This window comes from Pinus tabuliformis, chromosome 1_1 (assembly GCF_031772625.1).
Source record: "Pinus tabuliformis cultivar Carrire ecotype Pingquan chromosome 1_1, CPIR1, whole genome shotgun sequence".
Lineage (NCBI taxonomy): Eukaryota > Viridiplantae > Streptophyta > Pinopsida > Pinales > Pinaceae > Pinus > Pinus tabuliformis.
In genome coordinates this window covers 587,061,909-587,084,332 of record NC_142297.1, presented here as the reverse complement: position 1 = coordinate 587,084,332, position 22,424 = coordinate 587,061,909, and the positions used below count along the sequence as shown (strand labels likewise).

At 38.0% G+C, this 22,424-nt stretch overlaps 1 long non-coding RNA gene across 1 annotated transcript in view; it reads left to right on the top strand.

The window, feature by feature from the left end:
• LOC149214617 (uncharacterized) overlaps positions 1-21,079 on the top strand; it is a 127,383-nt gene extending 106,304 nt beyond the window's left edge. Inside the window, exon 3 of the long non-coding RNA XR_016250404.1 lies at positions 20,927-21,079. This is a non-coding gene — a long non-coding RNA (uncharacterized LOC149214617). The remainder of the gene's footprint in view (positions 1-20,926) is intronic.
• The last annotated feature ends 1,345 nt before the right edge of the window (positions 21,080-22,424 follow it).

Below are 22,424 nucleotides of genomic sequence, written 5' to 3'. Positions count from 1 at the left end.
TATCAGTGTCTTCATCATGTACCTCGTCGTGCTCTTGCATTTGCTCTTCTGTTCTGGGTGTATTTTCCTCCCCATCCTGAATAGTATGTTCTGTCTGGTTGTCTGGTGCTTCAATGCGTTTTGTGTCTCTGTTAGTGCCTTCTGAGTCTGTGTCCGTTTCCAGGATGCTGAAGCTGTTAGTGATGATGCCATGTCCTGTCTCTGCTCTGTGTGTTCGTTTCCTGTTGGCTCTCTGTCGTAGTTTTGGCCTTGTGAAAGCCTCTTTATTCTTTGTTGCTTGTTCCGGTTTGTGTTCATCCCCTGCTTTGTTGAGAGGGCATTCTCTGACTAGGTGTCCGTGCTCATGGCACTTCCTGCAACGGAAGGGGATCTGTTCGTAGTCGATGGCCTGATAGTAGTCTTCATCTCTGAATTCCAGCCACAGCCCTTCATGCAGGGCCCCCGAGACGTCCATCTCAACACAAATGCGCGCACAGGAGGTATATCTTCGTTGCACTGTGGCTTCAGATGCCTTGATGAAGGTTCCGAGCCGGTCTCCAATCTGCTTGAGCATTGCCAGTCCCCAATAGTCTATGGGTAGTGAAAATAGCCTGATCCACACTGGAACTTGTGTGAATGTCTCTTGTTCAGGTACAAAGTTTGCCTTCCATGGCCTCATGTAGAGTCCAGCGGAGGCAAAGAAGTAAGGGCCGCCATCGAAGATTCTATCCTTGTCTTCTAGGTTTGTGAAGACAACCGTGAAGAAGCCTTTAGCTCCAAGGTGGAGTTTAACATCCCCTTTTGGCTTCCAGTGCTGTTTTATCCATTGGCAGAGAGTGCGTTCTGTTGGCCATAGTCCCATAAATTTGCAGATAACTGCGTGCTCCATCATGTGGTCTCTGTAGGCCTGAATATCTGGATCTGAGAAAACAACACGGAGGGTTTCCTTTTTCTTAGGTTTGCAAGCCCCTTGAGTTGGCTGTTTTGAGCCGGGGTTGTCTGTTTTTGCTTGCTCCTTTTCCGCTTGTGATTGCGGCTCTTTATCATTTTCTTTCCCGCCTTCATTGTGGGCTGTTATTGGTACTGTGTTCCTTTGCTCTGCTTCCGGTCTTTTACCCTCTGTCTCCTGTTCATTATTGACTTTGCCCTTCATCGAGGGGTTTTTTCCTGTTTCTTTCTGCAGCGGCTGTGTCCTTTCTCCTCTGCTGCCACTGCCATCCTTACGGTCTCCAGAGCCATTGATTTTGAACCCTTCTAACGTTTTCTGCTTGTGCATGACGACCTGCTTGAAGGTTGGGGTCCCAGTGGACCCCTCGTTTACCATTTGTCGGGTCAGTCCTCGACCTCTGTGGAGTAGATCAGCTAATCTGTCCCTTTGTGCTGCCAGAACTGTTGCTGAGGTTACAGGTTGCAGCTGCAAACCCTAGGTTGCTCCCGCCATTAAGGGGGATTCTGATTTAATTATCATGCAGCTTAAAAATAAATTTACATGTAAAAATCAAAGATTAAGGAATTATCGAAATGCTATGTGGGATACTTTGGAAGACTTTGATGCCCTTGACCTTGAAGCTATCCCAAGAGAGCATAATAGTTTGGCGGATGAACTTGCCGTAGCTGCTACTACCTTCCAGTTATTTGATGAGCTAATTAAGGATAAGATCAAAATGGAAGTAATATTTAGACCGTCTGTTCCAGATAACTCTGAGCATTGGCAAATCTTTAATGATGAAAAGCAAGTGATTCGTTTTCTTGATAGTCTGGACGAGTTTGAAGGATTTCGGATAGATTCTGAGGAGGATGGATCTGTTGATCATGAGCATATCATAAATCCTACTCCTAGGAATGTGGTTGCCTTAGAGCAACACTTTGATCATCATGATGCCATGAAGTTGAGAGAGGAAAATAAAATGGACCCAGGTGAATACCTCGAGATAAACATTGGTACTCCCGCAAACCCAAAAATTGTTAAAATTGGTAAAGGTACTAGTGTGGAGGAAAGAAAAAAGTTAACTAATTTACTTCGCGAATATCGAGATGTTTTAGCATTTTCTTATGATGAATTAGAAGGCTATAGGGAAGATGTCATGGAACATACTATCCCCTTAAAAGATGAAAATGCTAAACCCTTTTGCCAAAAGCTTAGGCAAATTAATCCTAAGTTAGCCCCTTTGGTTCAGAAAGAGCTTTCAAAAATGCTTGCGGCAGGAATTATCGCTCAAACAAGGCATTCAACATGGTGTTCCAATTTGGTGATTGTTAGGAAAAAGAATGGTACGATAAGGCTTTGTGTCGATTTTCGAAATCTTAATCTAGCATGCAAGAAAGATAATTACCCTTTGCCAAACATGGAGACTTTGTTGCAAAGAGTAACCGGTTCTGGAATGATGTCATTGCTAGATGGTTTTTCTGGGTATAATCAGGTATGGGTTAAAAAGGAAGATCATCACAAAACCACATTCACCACACCATGGGGTACTTTTGAATACATTAGAATGCCGTTTGGATTAACCAACACTGGGGCTACATTTCAAAGGGCTATGGATTATGCCTTCAAGGGGTTAATCGGGAAATTTATTGAAATTTACCAAGATGATCTTACTGTATTTTCTAAAGATGGTATCAGTCATATAAATCATCTTAGGCAGGTTTTCAATAGATGTAGAGAATACGGGATTTCTTTGAATCCAACTAAGTCTGTTTTTGGAGTAACCGAAGGGAAATTACTTGGCCATATCATTTCTAAAGATGGAATCAAGATTGATCCTGAAAAAATTGAAGCAATCCAAAAGATTCCTCTTCCTCATAATCTTAAATCCCTTCAGTCCTTCCTTGGAAAGACAAATTTTCTTAGAAGGTTTATTCCAAATTACGCAGAAGTAGCTAAGCCTATTCAAAGTCTTCTAAAGAAAGATGTAAAATTTGTTTGGCAAGAAGATGACAAAAAGGCTTTTCAGGAAATCAAATGCGCTATTGCAAGAGCCCCTGTCTTAGTTAGTCTCGATTATTCCAAGGATTTCATGATTTTTTCTTTCGCTTCTGAAGATACCATTGTTGGTATCCTGTTACAAAAGAATAAAGATGGTCATGAGCAGCCTATTGCTTTCATGAGTAGAGTGCTTCAAAATTCTGAATTAAAGTACAATACCATGGAAAAGCAAGCTTATGCCCTGGTCAAGTCTCTTAAGCATTTCAAAACTTATGTGGGTTATTCTAAAATCATTGCTTTCGTCCCACATTCTGCTGTTAAAGATATATTAACTCAAACCGATTGCTTAGGGACTCGCACTAGGTGGGTTACTAAAATACAAGAATATGATTTGGAGATCAGACCCACCAAGCTAGTCAAAGGCCAAGGTTTGGCTCAAATGTTGACCGAAGGTAACGAAAAAACTCTTGGTTTGTTTTGTCTTAGCGATCTATCTTCACCTGAGTTGCAAAGATTAGGAGAGCATGAGTGGTACAAGGACATTGTTTATTACTTGATGAATCTTACATGTCCTAACCATTTAGTTGCTCATAAGAGAAGGGCTCTTAGAATAAAAGCCACTAAGTATTGCCTTATGAAGGATGGCCTTGGATGGAGAAATCCTGAGGGGATAGTACTTAGGTGTGTTGATGAAATTGAGTCCAAGAAATTAATCTCTGAGTTTCATTCAGGATTTTGTGGTGGTCACTATGCTGCTAGAACTATCGCCCACAAAATTCTAAGAGTTGGTTATTATTGGCCTTCAATTTTTTCTGATGTGCATAAGTTTGTAGAACTTGTCAAGCTTGTCAGCTGTTCATTGGGAAACAAAAGCTTGCTGCTTTGCCCCTACAACCTGTCATTGTAGAGGCACCTTTTCAGCATTGGAGTCTGGACTTCATCGGGAAGTTCCATGAAAATTCTAGCAATGGCTACTCATGGATTTTGACTGCTCATGGATTTTGACTGCTACTGATTATTTCACTAAATGGGTTGAAGACATTCTTGCTAAGAATGCCACAAAAGGTTATTATGGATTTCATTGACAATAATATCATTACTAGATTTGGTGTCCCTGCTAAGATCACTACTGACAATGCCAAAGCTTTTAGTTCCTCGGAGTTTTTGTCTTTCTGTTTCAAATATGGCATTGTCTTATCTCATTCATCAAATTACTATCCTCAGGGTAATGGTCTGGCTGAATCAAGTAACAAGAATCTCATAACCATTATCAAGAAGATAGTAGGAGATAATAAGAGATCATGGGATAGCAAAATCAAGTATGCTTTATGGGCAGATAGGATCACTAAAAAGAAATCTACTGGTAAATCTCCCTTTGAATTAGTTTATAGCTTAGATGTAACCTTACCTGTGCACCTCAAATTGCCAGCTTATCAGCCCCTTCAGCATTTTTCTACTAATAAAGATGTTGTTCAAAATAGAATAAATTAAATTGTGGAGTTAAGTGAAGCTTGTAGGAGAGCTTTTGATGCTATATGTAAAAATCAATCTAACATTAAGAAAAGCTTTGATAAATCCTCTCAATCTAGATCTTTGCAGGTTGGAGATATGGTACTTCTTTGGGATTGCAAGAATGAAAAACCGGGAAAACATAAGAAGTTCGACAGTTTGTGGCTGGGACAGTTTGTGGCTAGTACATCATTTGAGACATTGCTGGACCAAACTCATTCCACTTGAGCAGATTGGATGGCGAACCACTTGATTTACCTGCAAATGGCCAAATGCTCAAGCTGTTCTTCAAAGATGATATCTGATGCCATGGGGCATCCTCTGTATTGTATTTCTAACCTTACTCCTTGTCATTTCAGCATTTTATTTCTGTTTTAGGATTATACTTACTTTTCATGTTACTAGATAGATAATAAATGAAGAGCTTATATCTTTCATGTGCTTAATGTTATATGATGATTTTTTTGGATGGACACTACTTATGTTTTGTTGTGTGTTGCGTGGATACAAATTCTGGATTCTCACATTCCTACAGTGCAGCAACATGTCCCCAAGTAGAGCCAGATGTTGACCACTACGTGTCAACTACCCAGAGCAGTACACCCCATTTTTCGCAAAAGGGATAGCGCTTGATTGATATGTCTGTGCCATTCGACTATCATCATCAACCCGATCATGTTATGTTGTAAACCTAGGCTGTATGTGTAAATTGTAAATAATCTTAGCAGATTTGAGTGATGTATGTAAATTGCTTAGGCAAACCTAATTTTCTAGTGATAATCTACGTTCCGGAAGGTTTTTGTCTTATCGATCCATGATCGGTAGAGTTTTCCTTCAGCCTAACCCCAAGGCCGGAATGGATTTTGTTATTAGAATCTTAGGGGAATCCTAGTGTGCTTCGAGTCTATGTAAAAGTAATTTGGAAATAATCCTAACTATTTGGTTAGGTTATTACAAATTGCTTGATCTACTAGATTATATTTGTGTCGCAGAACTGGGTGGTCTATGACGGTCTATGTCAAATGGGTTTCCCCCTTGAGATGTAAAATTGTAAAAGTCATGATGTAAAGTGTCTTGAGGGTTAGAAAATGTTTTATCCCCTCGTAAGTCCTAGGTCCTAGATGATTTTTTCCAAAGGCTAAGTGCGAGGGTCCAATAAAAATAATAAAAATTAAAAATTAAAAAATATATAAATAATAGAAGATATAAATAATAATAAAAAATTAAAAAAATTAAAAAATTAAAATATAATAATAATAAAATTATTAAAATTAAAATAAAAAAATAAGTCAAATTTTTGAGAAAATAAATGCAAAATTTTAATTTTTAATATATTAAAATGCATTTAAAATTTCGAGGGATGAGATTGAAAGGGATTTTGATCCTCATCGGCGGTCGAGATTAGTTTGACATGGATCACTCGAACTAGCCGTTGGGATTTTTTCCTTTAAATAGGGTTTTAGGGGTCATTTGAGATCATTTGATTTGTGAGTTTTGTGCTGAAGAAAGCTCTCTTGTAATATTTTTCTTGTACATAAAGAAAGACTTTGGGGTTGAAATCTTGCTGGTGTTAGTCTTCTGAAATGCTGTACGCTGTTTCATTTTTCTGCATAAATTTATTTTCAGCCATTGGTAATAGCTTGATGAAGAGTGATGTTGAACACAGGTATCTTGTTTGCTCACTAAGGTTTGAATGGTACTAGAAATCTGAAAATAATGGCAGGTATCTCCATTGGATTTGGATTTTAGTACTGTTTTTTTCCCTCTTTATTGATAGTTGAAGTGAGCTGTGCAGGAAATCTAGATTGAAAAGATCAATGGGCATTGGGGAAGTTCTCGGCTGAACCAGCCAACTCCCGAAAAGCATTTTCTTGAAAAGCCCAGCCAGTTTTGATCCTGGGTTTATCATTTAAGTTTATCTTTTGAATGCATGAGAAGTTTTCTGAAGTATCTCATAGTAAATCTAAAATTCTGAAAATATTTTTGTGGATTATTGACAAATCTGGTTGTTTAGAGTCGTAAATCTGTAAATATTGTAATTGATTTGTAGGGTTTTAGTTTTAATCCTTGCATATATTATTTCTGGGTATTTTTTGCTGTGACAGGTTTTGGAGCTGAAGATATAATCTTGTCCTGAAGCCAGATCTAGGCCCTGGAGGGTAAGATCTGGCCTCAGCATCATTTTGCAGGGATAATCTTCAACGAGTTTTCAATTTTTCTAAAGAAAGTCGAGGGTCTGTCCAAGCTATCTGTTTGCTGGGGTTTCATTTCCAGGGAAATTTTTCGAAATTTTTTTAGGGAGGCTGAGTGAAGCTCCTGGATTGCTGCCATCTTTCAGCTGTCTCCCTTATTTCTGTCAAGCTTATCTACGCACAGGTTTCTGCTTGCACGTTATCATCCGCAAATTTTCCTTGTAGTTGCCCACTCGCTAGCTTTTCTCTCCCTCACGCAGCTCTGCTCTCCACACTTCTCAGCATTCATGCTGCTCATTTCCATGCTCCTCATGCATACGCAGCCAAATCCATAACCCTTCTATGCATTTCTCTGCCAAGCGTTTTTCCCTTTCACGTTGTTCCATTATCACGCTTCTGCCAGCATCCATTATCCTTCATCCCTTGCTACTTGCGGCCCTCTCTGTGGCTTTCCCATTGAACCACGAGGCTTTCCCTCTTCACCGCGTATTCAAAACCGCTGCAGCTACGCCCCTTTCCACGTATCCTTGCAGCAAACTCATTCCATGCAGCTCTCTCATCCCTATTCGCGCTGCTACCTGCGTGCCACCTTTCCGTCGCTGCCAAAACGCTACAGATCCGTTTCTCCTTCTGCTTCTCATTCACGCTACTCTTCCCACTTTGTAGTCACTCCATTAAGCTACCAGCTCCATCAAACCTCCGTGCCTAGACCTTTTCCTTCCTTCGCTGATTCCGTCCAAGCGTTCCTCAAGCCTGCACACAACTAAGCATGTTTTTCTTTTCATTTGACGTTTTGCTGTGCGTGAGTAAGGGTTATTGGACCTTATTTTTTTTTATGTGTGTATGCTGGTTAGTATAGGTTTAGCATAGATATTTTTATTATGATATATGTGTATGTTGTTTTAGTTTTAGGCTAGATCAATTTTTTTTATTTTGATTTAGATTTGAGTTTTTTTAGAATTTAGTTTTTTTTATAAATTTTAAATTTAGAATTTTAAAATCATAAAAAAATAAAAAAATGAAAAAAACCATAAAAAGTTTTAAATTTTAGATTTTAATGGGTTCATATTTTGCTTTGATCTTTTTTTAGATTTATTTGATTTTAGAATTTAGTTTTAACAATTTTAAATTTCATTTAGTTTAGTTTAGTTTTTTAATAATTTTATGTTTCATTTACTTTAGTTTTTTTTTAAAATATAAAACTATATAAAATTTTAAAATTTTGAAAAGCTTAACTAAAAATTGGAAATTCATTTTTGGTGTCTTTTGTGGTATCTATGTTCCATTTCTCTATAGTTAAATGCACTCAAATGTTTATTTAAAGTTAGCTATATGAAAGTGGTAACTGATCAGCATTTAAATTTTATGGCCATTTGATTTTTGAAGTTTAATTGCTGGAGCATTGTTAAAGCATTGTGCATTTATCGAATATCTTGCATTGTTTGGATTATTTGATGATAAATGAGTGTTTTATAGGGTTCATATTTTTGCAACATTTAATAAATAAGCATTTAATCATTAACCCCATAAGGCACTGGTACAATAATTTCTAAAATCAATCAGGGGCTAAGTTGCCTTGCTGTGTCTCCCAACCCAACTAGTCCACAGTTGGTCTTCTTTTATCCCATAGGGTCTACCCCCCTTAGCCTCGGGAGATGGCTTAAACGGAGAGATCGGGGATCAGAGTGACAGCCCGCGGTCTGAGCGTTGTCGCGCTGCCCAGACAATCTGTGCGACAACAGAGCCAACTATGGGACAATTTCATCTAGATGGAGATTTGGGAAATTCATTGGCCGGAGGACAATGAGAGGGCGGTGAGGAGAAGGACGAAGTTGTTCTTGTTGCACAAGCGAAAAAGGGCAAAGCAAAGGCCAAGCAGAAATAGTGTGGAGGATCATCTTCACAGATCAAGAAGGAAAAGGACATGAGCAAAGTTAAATGCTTTGCTTGTTATGAGTTCGGGCATTTTTCCAGTCCGTCTCTTAACAAAAAGAAGGGAAAGTGTAAGATTGCTACTACAACTATTGTGTAGATGGAGGAAATGGCGGAGAAGTTCAATAAAAACTTTTTCCTAGTATCTTGCCTTTCTGGGATCGTCACAAGAGTTGTCTGGTTCGTGGATAGTGGAGCATCTCGTCATATGACGGGAGCACTGGACTTCTTCACCAACATGATTAGTGGGCCCAGAGATGTAAATGTGGAGCTTGATGACAAGAGAAAGTATGTAGTTGAGGGCACTGGGAGTAATAGAGTATTGAGTTGCAGATGGACTTAGGTGGCATCATGGAGGTGAACGAAGTGCTATTTGTATCGGGTTTGGAGAAGAATCTCCTTTTAGTTTCGACCATGGAAGACAAAGGACTGGAGTTCAACTTTACAAGAGATGAAGTGGTTGTTGGGCAGAAAGGGACCGATCTCAGCAAGAAGTGAGTGATCGGTAGGAGGGAGAGAGATCTCTATTTGTTGCTAGGACAACTGATGAAGGCTCCCATCTATGAGAGTGACAACAAGGGCGAGATTTGGCATAGGAAGAAGAGACACCTACACTACAAAGCTCTTCTGATGGTGCAGATGATGGTTATGTTTTCCAAAGATTCGAGTGGAGGGGCATGGATTGTGTAAAGGGTGTGTGCTTTGAAAGAAAGACAAGAATGCGTATCCTCATAGTTAGACTATGTCTAAGGGTGTTCTAGACTTGTGCATTTTGATATTTGTGGTCCTATGTCTGTGACATTGATCACAGGATCTTTATACTTTGTGATGTTCATATGTGATTATTCTAGGAAGACTTGGATCTACTTTTAGAAGACCAAGAATGAGGTCTTTAATTGGTTTAAGGAGTTCAAAGCTCTTTTGGAGAACCAAATATGAAGAAAGATTAAGGTGATGAGATCAGATAATGCGGGCCAGTACACCTCCAATGAGTTACACCTCTAATGAGTTATTGGACTCTTATAGGCAAGCAGGAACCAAGAAGGAGCTCACAGTGCCTTACAATCCCAACATAATGGGTTTGCTGAGAGGAAAAATAGGGCCATCATGGAGGCAACAAGGGCAATGATCTATGATCAAGAGTTGTTTATGTTTTTATGGGTAGGGGGCCTGCAATACAATTGTGTGTGTGTAGAATAAGAGTCCATAAGGTGTTGGAGGATGTGACTCTTGAGGTGTTGTTTACAAGAGTGAAACCCGATACGAGTCATTTTCCCATATTCGGTAGCCTAGTTTATGTCTATCTTCTTATAGAGAAGAGGACTAAGTTGGAGCCTTTGTCTAAGAGGGGCGTGTTTATTGGTTATAATGAGGTCTCGAAGGCCTACAACGTCTACATTCGTGGATATAGAAAGGTGATCTTGAGTCGGGATGTCAGATTTGATGAGGATAGGACCCTCAAGAGATCTCATGAGCGAGAGCCAACAGTGGTAGAGGAGAAGGAGCAAGTGGATCCTAAGACTGAGCAGGGACCAACAACACCAACAGGAACACAACCAACAGATTCCTTTGAGTACCAGGAGGAGGCCTAGATGGGCCGAACAAAGATTGAGATGCAAAGCAGCATGTGCAGGCCCCTAGCAACACTTTCAGGCAGAGTAGACCACCAACCAGATATTTTGGTTATTTGTCACTATCAAGTAGCGTCTATGGAGTAGACAAGCTCCATGATAAATTTGACTATCATGGATGGAAGATGTCTCTTGATTTGACCTTTGGAAGAACAAGAAGTGATGGATTATGTGCAGGGTAAAATCCCTGAGCCTCCTTCAAATGCACTGGCTGTTGCGAAGACCAAGCAAAGAAGATTATCAAGGATTCCATTGACAAGTGTTTGGTGGCCTACATCTCCGAATTCAAGACCTCCAAGGAGAGCTATGATAGGTTGATCAACATGTTCAAGGTTAGTCATGCTAATCAAATTCTAATTCTCAAGAATAAGTTGAAAGATATTAAGAAGGGCAAGGGCGAGGATATTCGATCCTACTTCTTAAGGATCACTGAGATCAAGAATGATATACTTTCGATTAGAGAAGTCATTCCTGATAGGGAACTTACTCTCACTACCCTTGGAGGACTCATCAATAATCGAATTCCAAGGTTTGAAGAATTGATGTTGAGATGCATTCAAGAAGAAACAAGAATGGTGGAGCAAGAAATTCCTTTTATTAGAAGCAACCCCACTGTATTCTCCACTCGTGCCAAAAGGAGAAATAATGCAGGGTCTAAAGGTCATTTCCATGGAAAGCCTAGACCTAGGGGAGGAAGGAAGGGTAGGTGCTTTGTTTGCAATAAGTTTGGCCACTATGTAAAGGAGTGTCCAAATAGAAGGGACACATCACATGATGATGATCACAATCATTCCAGGGGCAACTTCAACAACAACGATCAAAGGAACGACAGGTCCAATGGCAAGGGAAAAAAGGAACGGTGACAGGTATGCCCGAATTCAAAGTAGAGCATGAAGGTTTATTTCCAAGATATGCCGAAGGAAAACTTACAAGGGGACTATTCCCCTCAAGTAATAACTAGACCACGAACATATTGCAATTGATCCACTCTGACATATTTGGTATGATGCCCGTAAACTCTTTGGGAGGATACTTATATTATCTAACCTTTACGAATGATTATTCTCGTAAGACCTAGATCTACTTCTTGAAGAAGATGAAGTGTTCACCTGGTTCTGACACTTCAAAGCCTTGATCAAAAACCAATCTGAGAAGAAAATCAAGATATTGAGGACTGATAATGGGACCGACTACGAATCCAATGAATTCCAAGATTATTGCAGAGAAGTTGGCATTAAGAGGGAGACTACAACGCCATACCTCCTGAGAAGAATGGTGTGGCTGAAAGGAAGAATCGCTATATTGTAGAAGCAGTTCGTGCCATGCTTCATGATCAAGGCCTTCTGAAGTTTCTATGGGATGAAGTTGCAAATACTGTCGTGTATGTTCAAAACCAATGCCCTCATCAAGCATTGGACTTCAAGACTCCCGAAGAAATGTTCACTGGTAAGAAACCCAATGTCTCTCGTTTTAGAATTTTTGGAAGTCTTGTATATTTTCATGTGCCGAAAGAGAAAAGAAGCCAATTGGGTGCATCTGGGAAGAAAGGAATCTTTGTGCGCTATAGTGAAAATTCTAAGGGATATAGAATTTATGTGGCTGGTCAAAGGGAAGTTGAGATAAGTCATGATGTCACCTTCAACAAAGATATGGCCCTCAGGAAGATCAACAACCTTCCTATCCCAATGAAGGAAAAATAAGCTGACACTAGAAAACAGGGTGCAAAAGAAGATGAAACAATGCTAGATGTTGATGAACCTATGGATCCTATCGATCCTCCTCCTCAAGAGCCCTCCCCCTCCAAGAGGAGACCCTCATGGCTTAGGGAGACTCTCAAAGATGACGAGAGACATATTGCACCAAGGGGGACCTTTCATGAAAGCAAGAAGCCGAACACGTATCAAGGATACTTGACTGTCATGAGCACTATCATTCAAAATGAGCCTTCATCATTTGAAGAAGCCGTGAAACAATGAGTATGGAAGGATGCTATGAATGAAGAGTAAGAGTAAATTATGAAGAATGATGTTTGCGATGTGGTCCCTAGACCCCAGGACAAAGTGGTTGTCACCTCTAAGTGGCTCTACAAAATCAAGCATGGTGCTGATGGAAGTGCAAAAAAGTTCAAGGGTCACTTTGTTGCTTGCGGCTTCTCTCAAAAGGAAGGTGTAGATTACGATGAGATATTTGCACCTATTGCCTGATACACCACCATCCACTCTATCATAGCCCTTGCTTCCTTGCAAGGATGGAACCTACATCAGATGGATGTCAAGATTGCTTCTTGCATGGTTTGATCAAAGAGGAAGTCTATGTGGAACAACCCAAGGGGTTTGAGGTTCATGGCTAGGAATCTCATGTTTGCAGGTTGAAGAAAGCTCTCTATGGATTGAAGCAAGCACCCCGGGCTTGGTATGAGAGGATCGATAGTTATTTGATGAAGCTAAGATTCACTAAAAGTGAAGCCGATCCAAACATTTACTTTAAGGTTGAAAATGATAAACCTCTCTTTTTGGTGCTTTATGTGGACGACCTCCTTTTGACATGTGCAAACCCTCTTATTCACAAATGTAAGAGGGAGTTGGCTTTTGAATTTGAGATGAAGGACCTAAGATCGATGCACTACTTCCTAGGGTTGGAGGTCTGGCAAAAGCCAGTTGAAATTTTCCTATCTCAAGGAAAATATATTGTGAAGATTTTGGAAAGATTTGGGATGGTTGACTGCAAGCCTGTGACTACTCTGATGGAACTTAAATTTAAGAAGTTTTGTGGTAGTGCTGTTGGACTTGAATTGGTAAATGCTTCTGAGTATTGTCAACTCATAGGAGCACTTATTCTCTTGGTGAACTCTCGTCCGGACATATGTTTTGCAGTTAACACATTGAGCCAATATATGGTTGAGCCTCATCATATACATTGGATTGCTGCCAAGAATCTTCTGAGATATCTTCGGGGCACAATCACTTATGGACTGAGATACATTGCCAGAAATGTGAGGCTGCATGGTTATTCTGATGCTGACTGGGTTGGCAGTGTGGTGGATTGTAAGAGCACTTCTGAATGTTGTTTTTCTTTGGGTTCTGCTTCGATATCTTGGATGAGTAGGAAGCAAAAATCGGTTGCCTTAAGCACCACCGAGACCGAATACATAACTACTAGTATGGCCTCCTGTGAAGTTGTCTGGTTGAGTAAGCTCTTCAGTGAACTGTTTGGACATTTGCTGGATACCACCATGATCCTCTGTAACAACCAGAGTGGGATTTGATTATCATAAAATCTCGTGTTTCATGATTGCTCCAAGCATATAGATATCAGGTACCACTTTATCCGGGATATGGTACAACAAGGAGAAATAAGGCTCCATCACATTGGGACCGATGAGCAAGTCACCAATATTCTGATAAAGCCCCTGAGGAAGGTCAAGTTCTTGGCCTTCCAAGAATGACTTGGAGTCGTGGAGACATTGAGCTTTGGGACCTTTGGGGGGCTTGGGGTACTTCTTGGAGCGATGAGCAACCATAGGGTGAGTGGTTCAGCCTTCCCCTAGTGGTTTGCTGTGTACAGGGTGAGTGGTTCAGCTTTCCCCTGTGATACCCCATGGCAATATGTAGGCAGGATGAGTGGTTCATCCTTCTCTCGCTGAGACATCCTACCCATGCAGTCTGGGACTCATCGGAAGTACCTCTCATCTGGCCAATGAGAAGGGAAATTAGGATAGGGACCATAGGGCAGGATAGGGACAAGAAGGATAGCTGACACAGAGGGCAGGGTGCCGTTGGTTGGCCATGTACACTTTAAAGTCTATTTCTTATTTGTCTTTTTATTTTGATTCTTTTGTTATTTTTGCATTTTTGTATTGTTGGCTACATTTTTTCTATTCTCGTTTTATTTGTTATTTTTCATGTTGTGGCTGTTATATCTTTGTTTTTGTGAGAATGGCCATGCTAATTTATGGTTTCATATTTTATCTTGTGTGTTTTTTTATCTAAATTTTTTTGGTTCGCATTTTCTTTTCGGTTCAATAGTGTGGATTTAGGGATGATTCAGAGTCCACAAGTTTAACGGGCAAAGGCGAAAGAGGTATGTATGGGGAATTTGCTTGTTTATGCATACATACAATGAAGGTATGTATGGGGACTTTACTTGTTTGTTACTACATAATTATATGGTTCAACGTCCATTTTTATTTAACTCATTTGTTTCTTCATCCTTATATCATGTGTATTTATCGAAATGTAGATGCAGTGTAGATTAAGAAACGTGAAGAAGGTGAAGAAACATTGATGAAATTACTATTTTCTTTGGGTGAGAGAGATGTGAGGCACCATATCAAAAGTATAAGCAAAGATAGGGGGTGAGTTATATTTTGTTGCAAGACTCATGTTTAAATATACGCATATTATATTATTTGAGATTTATTTATATAGTGTGTGGTTTGCAAATGTGGGTACATTAACGTGGTGGAGTATTGAGAAAACTACATAAATGTTTTTGTATGGGAGAGACTTGGTAATGTGTAGGAGAACAAGGGAAAAAATGTGTTTTCTTTTGGTTTTGACATGGATATCTTCCTGTTTCAATGTGAAAATTCCTAGACTCTAGGAACCCCTACTGCAGCAAATCTGAATCTACTTCACCTACTTGATTTTTAAATTACTTTTATCAAATTATTCTTTTGAATATTGAAGCAAATTACTTTTGCAGTCTACACTAATTAAATATTTGATCTCATGAAATAGAAAACAACACAGAATAAATTACATAGGACACTTATTTTTGGACACAATAGTCCCTGGAAAAATCCAATGCGGAAAAACCGGTGCAACAGTTCTGAGGGTTTATTATTATGCAGGAGAAATATCTGAATACAAATCTAGGATGCTCATCTAGCAATCCTTTACAGAGAAAACACTGGTGGAAAATCTAAGTGAGTTTTATCTCACTTCACCAAGTAGGTCATTGTGGAATTGTCGCTATAACGTTTTCGCTATGAAGTTTCAGAAGCAAAAAAAACACCCATTTGAGAGGAAATCAGTCTGCACCTCGGGTACGAATTTCAGATCTTGGTTCGCTATATTTTCGGATATATGATCCGAGGAAGTTAGGGTTTTTGCAGACTCTTGAATTACATCCTAAACAGGTGACCTTGGGAAAATCGTCATAACTTTCTCTCTGAGCATCAGATTGAAATTTTGTAAGAAGTTATAGAAAGAGGACGGACTGTATTTTGTTTGGGTATAATTTTAAGAACCTAAGGTTGAAACAATGACATGTGGAACATCGTACAAGTTCACTCTACTGAACTAGTCTATAATTAGGTCATCGCGGGAGATTGAGAATAAATCTTTATTCGAGAATTCAATTACGATTAGACTTGTGGAGTTAGAAAGAGGACTCAGAGGGCTATTACAAGTCGAAATTTCAGAACTTAAAGATTCGAAATTACAAAGTTACAGTCATTTCAAGATCAAGCTCCTAAAATAAGAAAAAGTGAGATGAGGAAGTTTGATGGCAAGGATCCGGTAAATTGGATACTACAGATGGATAAATATTTTGATCTACATGGTGTACCATTGTTACAAAAGGTACGTATTGCATCTAATTATTTAGAACCAGATCAATTTTATGGTATAAAGGGCTTTGTTCTCATAAACCACTTGTCACGTGGTCAATTTTCATGGAGGAAATGATAGCACATTATGAGCATACCAAGAGCAACACCTTCTTTAGCCAATTGATAAATCTCAAACAAAAGGGTTCAATGGAAGAGCACAATGAGGACTTTCAAAAATTGAATATAAGGGTAAACGATATTCTAGAGAACCAAAAGATAAATAGTTTTATGTATGCCATAGAAGCTGATATCAATGGTATGAAAGCATATTGGAAGAAAGGCATGGAAGATTTGAAGAAAGACATGGAAGGTTTGAAGGAAGGTGGGACAAAGCTGCTACAAGAAAGGCCTCCTAATGAGAAAAGGATCAAGAAATGTCAAAAGAAGAGGATATACACTGGGGACCAACCCTAGAGAAAGAACAAATGAATCCGACCATATCTTGTATTGCAATGGCGAGAATTACCACTCCTCAAACTCTCAGGATAGGACATATCAAGAAGAACAAGGTTCAAGCAATGAAATATCAGGAAGAAAAGTATTAAGAAACATCAAAAGAAAAGGATACTCACTAGGAACCAACCCCAGAGAAAGAAGAAATGAATCCAAAAATATCTTGTAATGCATTTGCTGGAATTACCACTCCTCAAACCATCAAGATAGAAGGACATATCAAGAAGAAAAAGGTAATAGTGTTGATTGATTCGGGCAGTACCCATAATTTTATTCATTGTAAGATAGCCAAGGAATTGAATTGCTTCCTATATCCACCAGAGTGTCAAGTAATGTTTGCAAATGGAGGAACCATAAATTGCTCTGGAAAGTGCCATAATATCAAGCTATCCATGGGAGAATATGTATTGAATAGCCCAATGGTTTCCATTTCAATGGGTGGTGCTGATGTTGTACTAGGAGTCCAAAGGCTACAATCCTTAGGTACAATAGCTTTTAATTTTCAAGAACTTTTCATGAAATTGCCTTAAGAAGGAAATGAAGTTGAATTAAGGGGTGTCACAAGGAAATCGAGAAAGATAATCATCTCTAACGGAATGACAAAGCTTCTAAAGAAAGAACAAAGAGGCGTAATTGCACAATTATGTTCGCTAGAGGTTCCCACATCGAAATCATCTATTTCTCTATATCTCCAAAAAGTCTTCGATAATCATTCCAAGGTATTTGAGACTCCCAAAGGCCTCCCACCTATTCGTGATCATGATCATGCTATTCATTTGATTCCATGAAGTGTTCCTCCAAACATCAGGCCTTACAGATATCCATATGCCCAAAGGAGTAAAATTGAACGTATGGTTGCTGAAATGCTAGAGGTTGGTATAATTATCCAACCAAATTCGATAAACAAAGCAAGGGATGAATGGAAGAATGATGAAGCAGGGTGGGAACTCATTCAAAAGTTGCAAAAGATCCCAGTTCAAACAATATTGCCAGAACTTGACAAGGAAGGAAAAATCATATTGGAACCTGAAGCAGTAATAGAACCAAGAAATTGACAGCTACGGAATAGATCAATTTCAGAGTATCTCATCAAGTGGAAGAACTTATGGAAGAACTTACCCGCTGAAGATTCCACATGGGAGGACAATAATTTTATACAAAAACATCCAAAACTACTCAAGCGTTGAGGACAACACTTTTTGAAGGAGAGGGGCATGTTAGGTCCCTATACTACTAGTTTAACCCCTTATTATTATTAGTACAACCTCCTTATTATATTGTTGTGCCCATGTAGTTCCCATATTGTTATTATTCTGCCCCATAAAAGCCCACTATTGTTATTATTATGCCCTTACATTATTATTGTTATGTCGACTCTGATTATATTATGTCCCCTTAGACTCCTATATATAGAAAGGAGGTCTTGTATTTGTATCATCCAAGAATTGTTCATTTGTGTAATGTAAAGGAGGTTGCCCCCTCGAAGAGGCTGAATTCTAAGGCGTTGATCTTTCTTTTCTATCTTTTTGTGAGCTAGTTTCATCGCAATCCGCCTTCTAGATCATTCTCACCCATATTTTGATTAATACCCATGAATATTTTAATTTCCCTCAGTTTAGACTTAGGAACACCATTAAAAATATTATTTATTTTAATAAAATACAATCCGGGTGGAATTTCACCAAGCAATTTCTGAATTCTTTAGAACTCATGTGCCTTTGCCTCTCCACCAAGTTTCAAGGCTAGAACACATCCGATGCTACCAAAAACTAACATTCAATACAATGGTTCTCCTTCAAAAAATGCATTTTCTTTTGGTTTTGACACGAATATCTTCGTGTTTCATTACAATGGTTTTCCTTCCCCCTTCTCGAGGAATTATGATTTTTGGTCATTACATAAGATGCACTTTTGCATAATATTACTCATAAGACATTTTGTTTTGGTTTATGATTTGTCATAATATATCTATGTGTCTACTTGGTACACTGTGTGGGAAATTACAGTAGGTCATAACAACCATGCTTATATAAGCATAGTGGGTGAAGGCAAAGATTGAGGTGATATGAATGGTTCCATCTGTGTGTATTTAAATTCAAGGCATCTTGCATTATTTGTCATCTATGTAATCATTAAGCACATTGTAATATGGGTAATGTAATATGGAGAATAACTAACTAAATTGTTGAAATGTATAAGATGTACTTTTGCGTAATATTACTCATAAGACATTTAATTTTGGTTTATGATTTCTCATATATATCTTCAATTGTGCCCCTCTACAAGAGTTATTCAATCGAAATAGACAAGAAATATGTCGACAACTCACTCCATGAGACGATGTGCAAGTCAACCCTCCTTCACATGCATGGATATGTCAGTCACTCAACCCCCCAAATGGACACTCTTCAAGTGAATGCAATGGATCATGTACAAATAATCCTTCTCTAGTGAAAAGCATACAATATATGATGGACCATATCATTTTGTAACTAAATACAATGTGCCAAATGCAAATGCTAAAATAGGCGCCCTTAATTAGCTTAAATAATGTGTATAAACGTTGTACCATGAACCCATTTGCCCCCAAAATAGCTGCTGGTTTTCAAATCGGTGGGTAAGGTAGGTTAGACATTTTTCTTTTAAACACCTTTAATCTCCTCAAATAGGTTGATCTTCTTCTTTCTATGAAGAAGTACTGCCTAGACTATCACTTATTATGGTTGTTCCTATTGGAAGATTAAAGTAATGCTGCAGGTGCTTAATTTAGATCAGATTTATTAGTGTTTTACATCCTCCATACAAGATCTGTAACCTCCCTTTCAAGTGCTAATGCATGTAGGGTTAACCTGGAATAAGTAGATTTGAAACTGGTCTCATAAGAAGACCAATTCAAGGGCTAACTATAGCATAAATAATACCGTTGTAGGGTGTTATGACTATGGTTTCCTTTATATAGTGCAATTCATGGGCTAACTATAACATAAATAAAATTATTGTAGAGCGTTACAACTATGGATTCCTTTATATAGTGTTGCATCCTCTAGCAGCCTTAAATGTTTGATATCAAGAGGAAGTCCATTTTGAAATAATCTCTTGCACTATGACTATAATAGGCTCATGGGCGCTTCTAGTGTCCAAAATCCCTGAACATAAGTTTACCACAAATAAGCTCCTTATGAGTCATAACCTTTCATTTATTCTTACACCCCAAAATAGATTAGGGTTGACCAACAGGGCCAACATAAATTCATGGACATTTTTTTGCCGGGAATGGATTACTTTTTGGCAATGTCTTGTTGAATTTTTCTTTTGTTTTGCAATATTTCTTTGTTCTTGCCTCAATTTTTTTTGCATTTGAGATGATGTCGCATTTGGTGTAACACCTTTAGAATTTTTGAATGTTCCTTACAACATTTGCTCTTTGTCTTTTAACTGTGACATATCTCACCTATACAGAACTGTCTTATGGTTTCTCCTTTTTATTTTTTTTTATTTTTGTAAATTCCAATCCCATAATGACCCAAAACTTGCACTATGGTGATGCATCAACAAAATATTTCTTTTGTATCTTTTTAGAAAACAAGGCTGAATTTTAGACCTAGAGAAATATTCTAGACCCACAAAGATAGGTGTACAACCCTATAATAGTGGCAAATTGGTGTTGAAAAGAATTCCAAATTATTACCTTGGCTACTAAAACCAACTCCCTTGAAATCTTTGTAATTAGGGACATGCTTTCATCCTTTCCATTTGCTGTTGAAGGTGAGACAACATGCAAGTTTGTGCACGGTAAGTATGACACCCAAAATAACACTAAAATTTAAACTAGGAATGATAGAAAAGGCCTCTATCATGGAGAATAATAATGCCATCAGGTTGTCTGGTATAAATGATTTACTAATCCAGTGGCCCTTTCTAACTCAGAGCCAGGCAAACCTACATGAATACATCTATAAATGAACCCTTCCTCCTTTTATATTATTTTTGCTAACGTCACTTTAGGGCCAACCGACTAAAATTATGACTATATAAATAGGGTTGATTTGCTTAGACATATATTTTTCCTACATAGGTTAGCAATTTGCTTAGACATATATTTCTCCTACATAGGTTAGCTTTCCTGAACTCATTTTTCTTTTCTTTTTCTTCAGTCTTGTTTTTAATCAAAGTTCAATCTTGAATTAACCTTTCAAATAAGTTGCCATGCCTATTGTCCCATTCATAGAACAAGCATTGGTATCAAATTTTTCTTGGAAATGTTCTCATAATATTGTTGGTCTCTATGTAAGATTGTTCATAAAATGTTTTGATATTTGTTTCATATTTCTTAGAACATTTTGTATGTATTTAATATTACTCGGAATATTTTTTTTTGGTGTGTAGGGTGTCCGTGGTTGGCCATCAATGCATTTTGAGGTTGCACATCAGTGTCTCTATCTATTGTTTCTCTTGTTTTATTTTTGTTAGTTTTGTTGTTTTTTTACCATTGTTAGTTCCTATTTGGTGTAAAACCCATGCTTCCTTTGGTAAGGTTCCTATTTGGTGTAAAACCCATGTTTCCTTTGGTAAGGAAACCTATGTTGCACTAGTATATATGTAGGGTCCCCATATGTCTTTTTGTTTAAATTTGAGCCATCTTACTTTATTGATCATTTTTTTTTTAATTATTGAATGCAATGCAATGTAGGTAAAGAAATGTGGAGGATTTGTGATGAAACTACTGAAATATTTTCATGAGAGGGACATTGTAGTAGAGGGCAAAGGGAAAGGTTGAGGTCAGCATTCTTTTGATGCAAAATCCATGTATGATCTGCCACGTGATCTTTCTTATTGCAAATACTCTAGGTCTGCTATCTCCTTACTTATTTAATGTTTATGATTTTTGGTGTTTCCATAAGAAGTATTTCTAGTGAATAAGATTACTCATAAGATTTTCAGTCTCCGTTAAGATTTCTCATAAGATATTTTGATCTCTGTTTCATATTTCTCACAATATTAGATGTGTATTTAGTATTTCTCATAATATTTTCTAGTCTCTATTTTTTTTGTTATTTTTGCATCCTCAAATGTGCACCTTTAGAAAAGTTTTTTAATCAAATTAGACAAGAGATATGTGGACAACTTAACCCCATGAGAAGATCTGCAAGTCAACCGTCCTTCACATGCATGGATATGTAAGTCACTCAACCCCCCAAATTGACAATCTTCAGGTGAATGCTTGGGATCATTTGCAAATAATAACTTTCTAATGTGCCCCTTTAGAATATTTTTTAATAAAATTAGAGAAGAGATATGTGGACAACTCAACCCCATGAAAAGTGTGCAAGTCAACCCTCCTTCACATGCTTGGATATGTAATTCACTCAACCCCCCAAAAGGACAATCTTGAGGTGAATGCTTTGGATCATTTGCAAATAATCCTTTTCTAGTGAACAATATTATGTACTAAATACAATGTGCCATCTGCAAATGCAAAAATAGACACCTTTAATCATCATAAACAATGTGCATATACTTTGTACCATGAACCGATCTGCCCCAAATTAGCTGTTGGTTTTCAAATATGTGGTAAGGTATGCTAGATTTTTGTCTTTTTAACACCTTTAATCTCTTCAAATAGGTTGATCTTCTTCTTTCTATGAAGAAGTATTGCCTAGGCTAAAACTTATTATGCAGGTTACTACTAGAAGATTAAATTAATGCTACAAGCACCTAGTCTAGCCTAATGTAGATTATATTTATTATTGTAGCACGATAAGAAACATTTTACATTCTTCATACAAGATCTCTAACCTTTCTTTCAAGTGCTAATGCGTGTAGGGCTAACCATAGCATAAATAATACTATTTCAGGATGACAATTGTGGATTAGTGTTGCATCCTCTAGCAGCCTTAGATGTTTGATATCAAGAGGAAGGCCATTTTGAAATAATCTCTTGCACTAAGACTATAATAGGCTTGTGGGTGCTTCCACTATCCAAAAGCCCTCAACATAAGCTTACCACAAATATGCCCCTCAACCTTTCATTTATTCTTAGACCTCAAAATAGATTAGGGTTGACCTTTTAAAGTTATGAATACAAGTAGCGCCAATATAAACTTGTGGGCGTCTTTTTACTGCGAATGACTTGCTTTTTGGGAATGTCTTATTGAATTTTTCTTTTGTTTTGCAATAGTTCTTTGTTC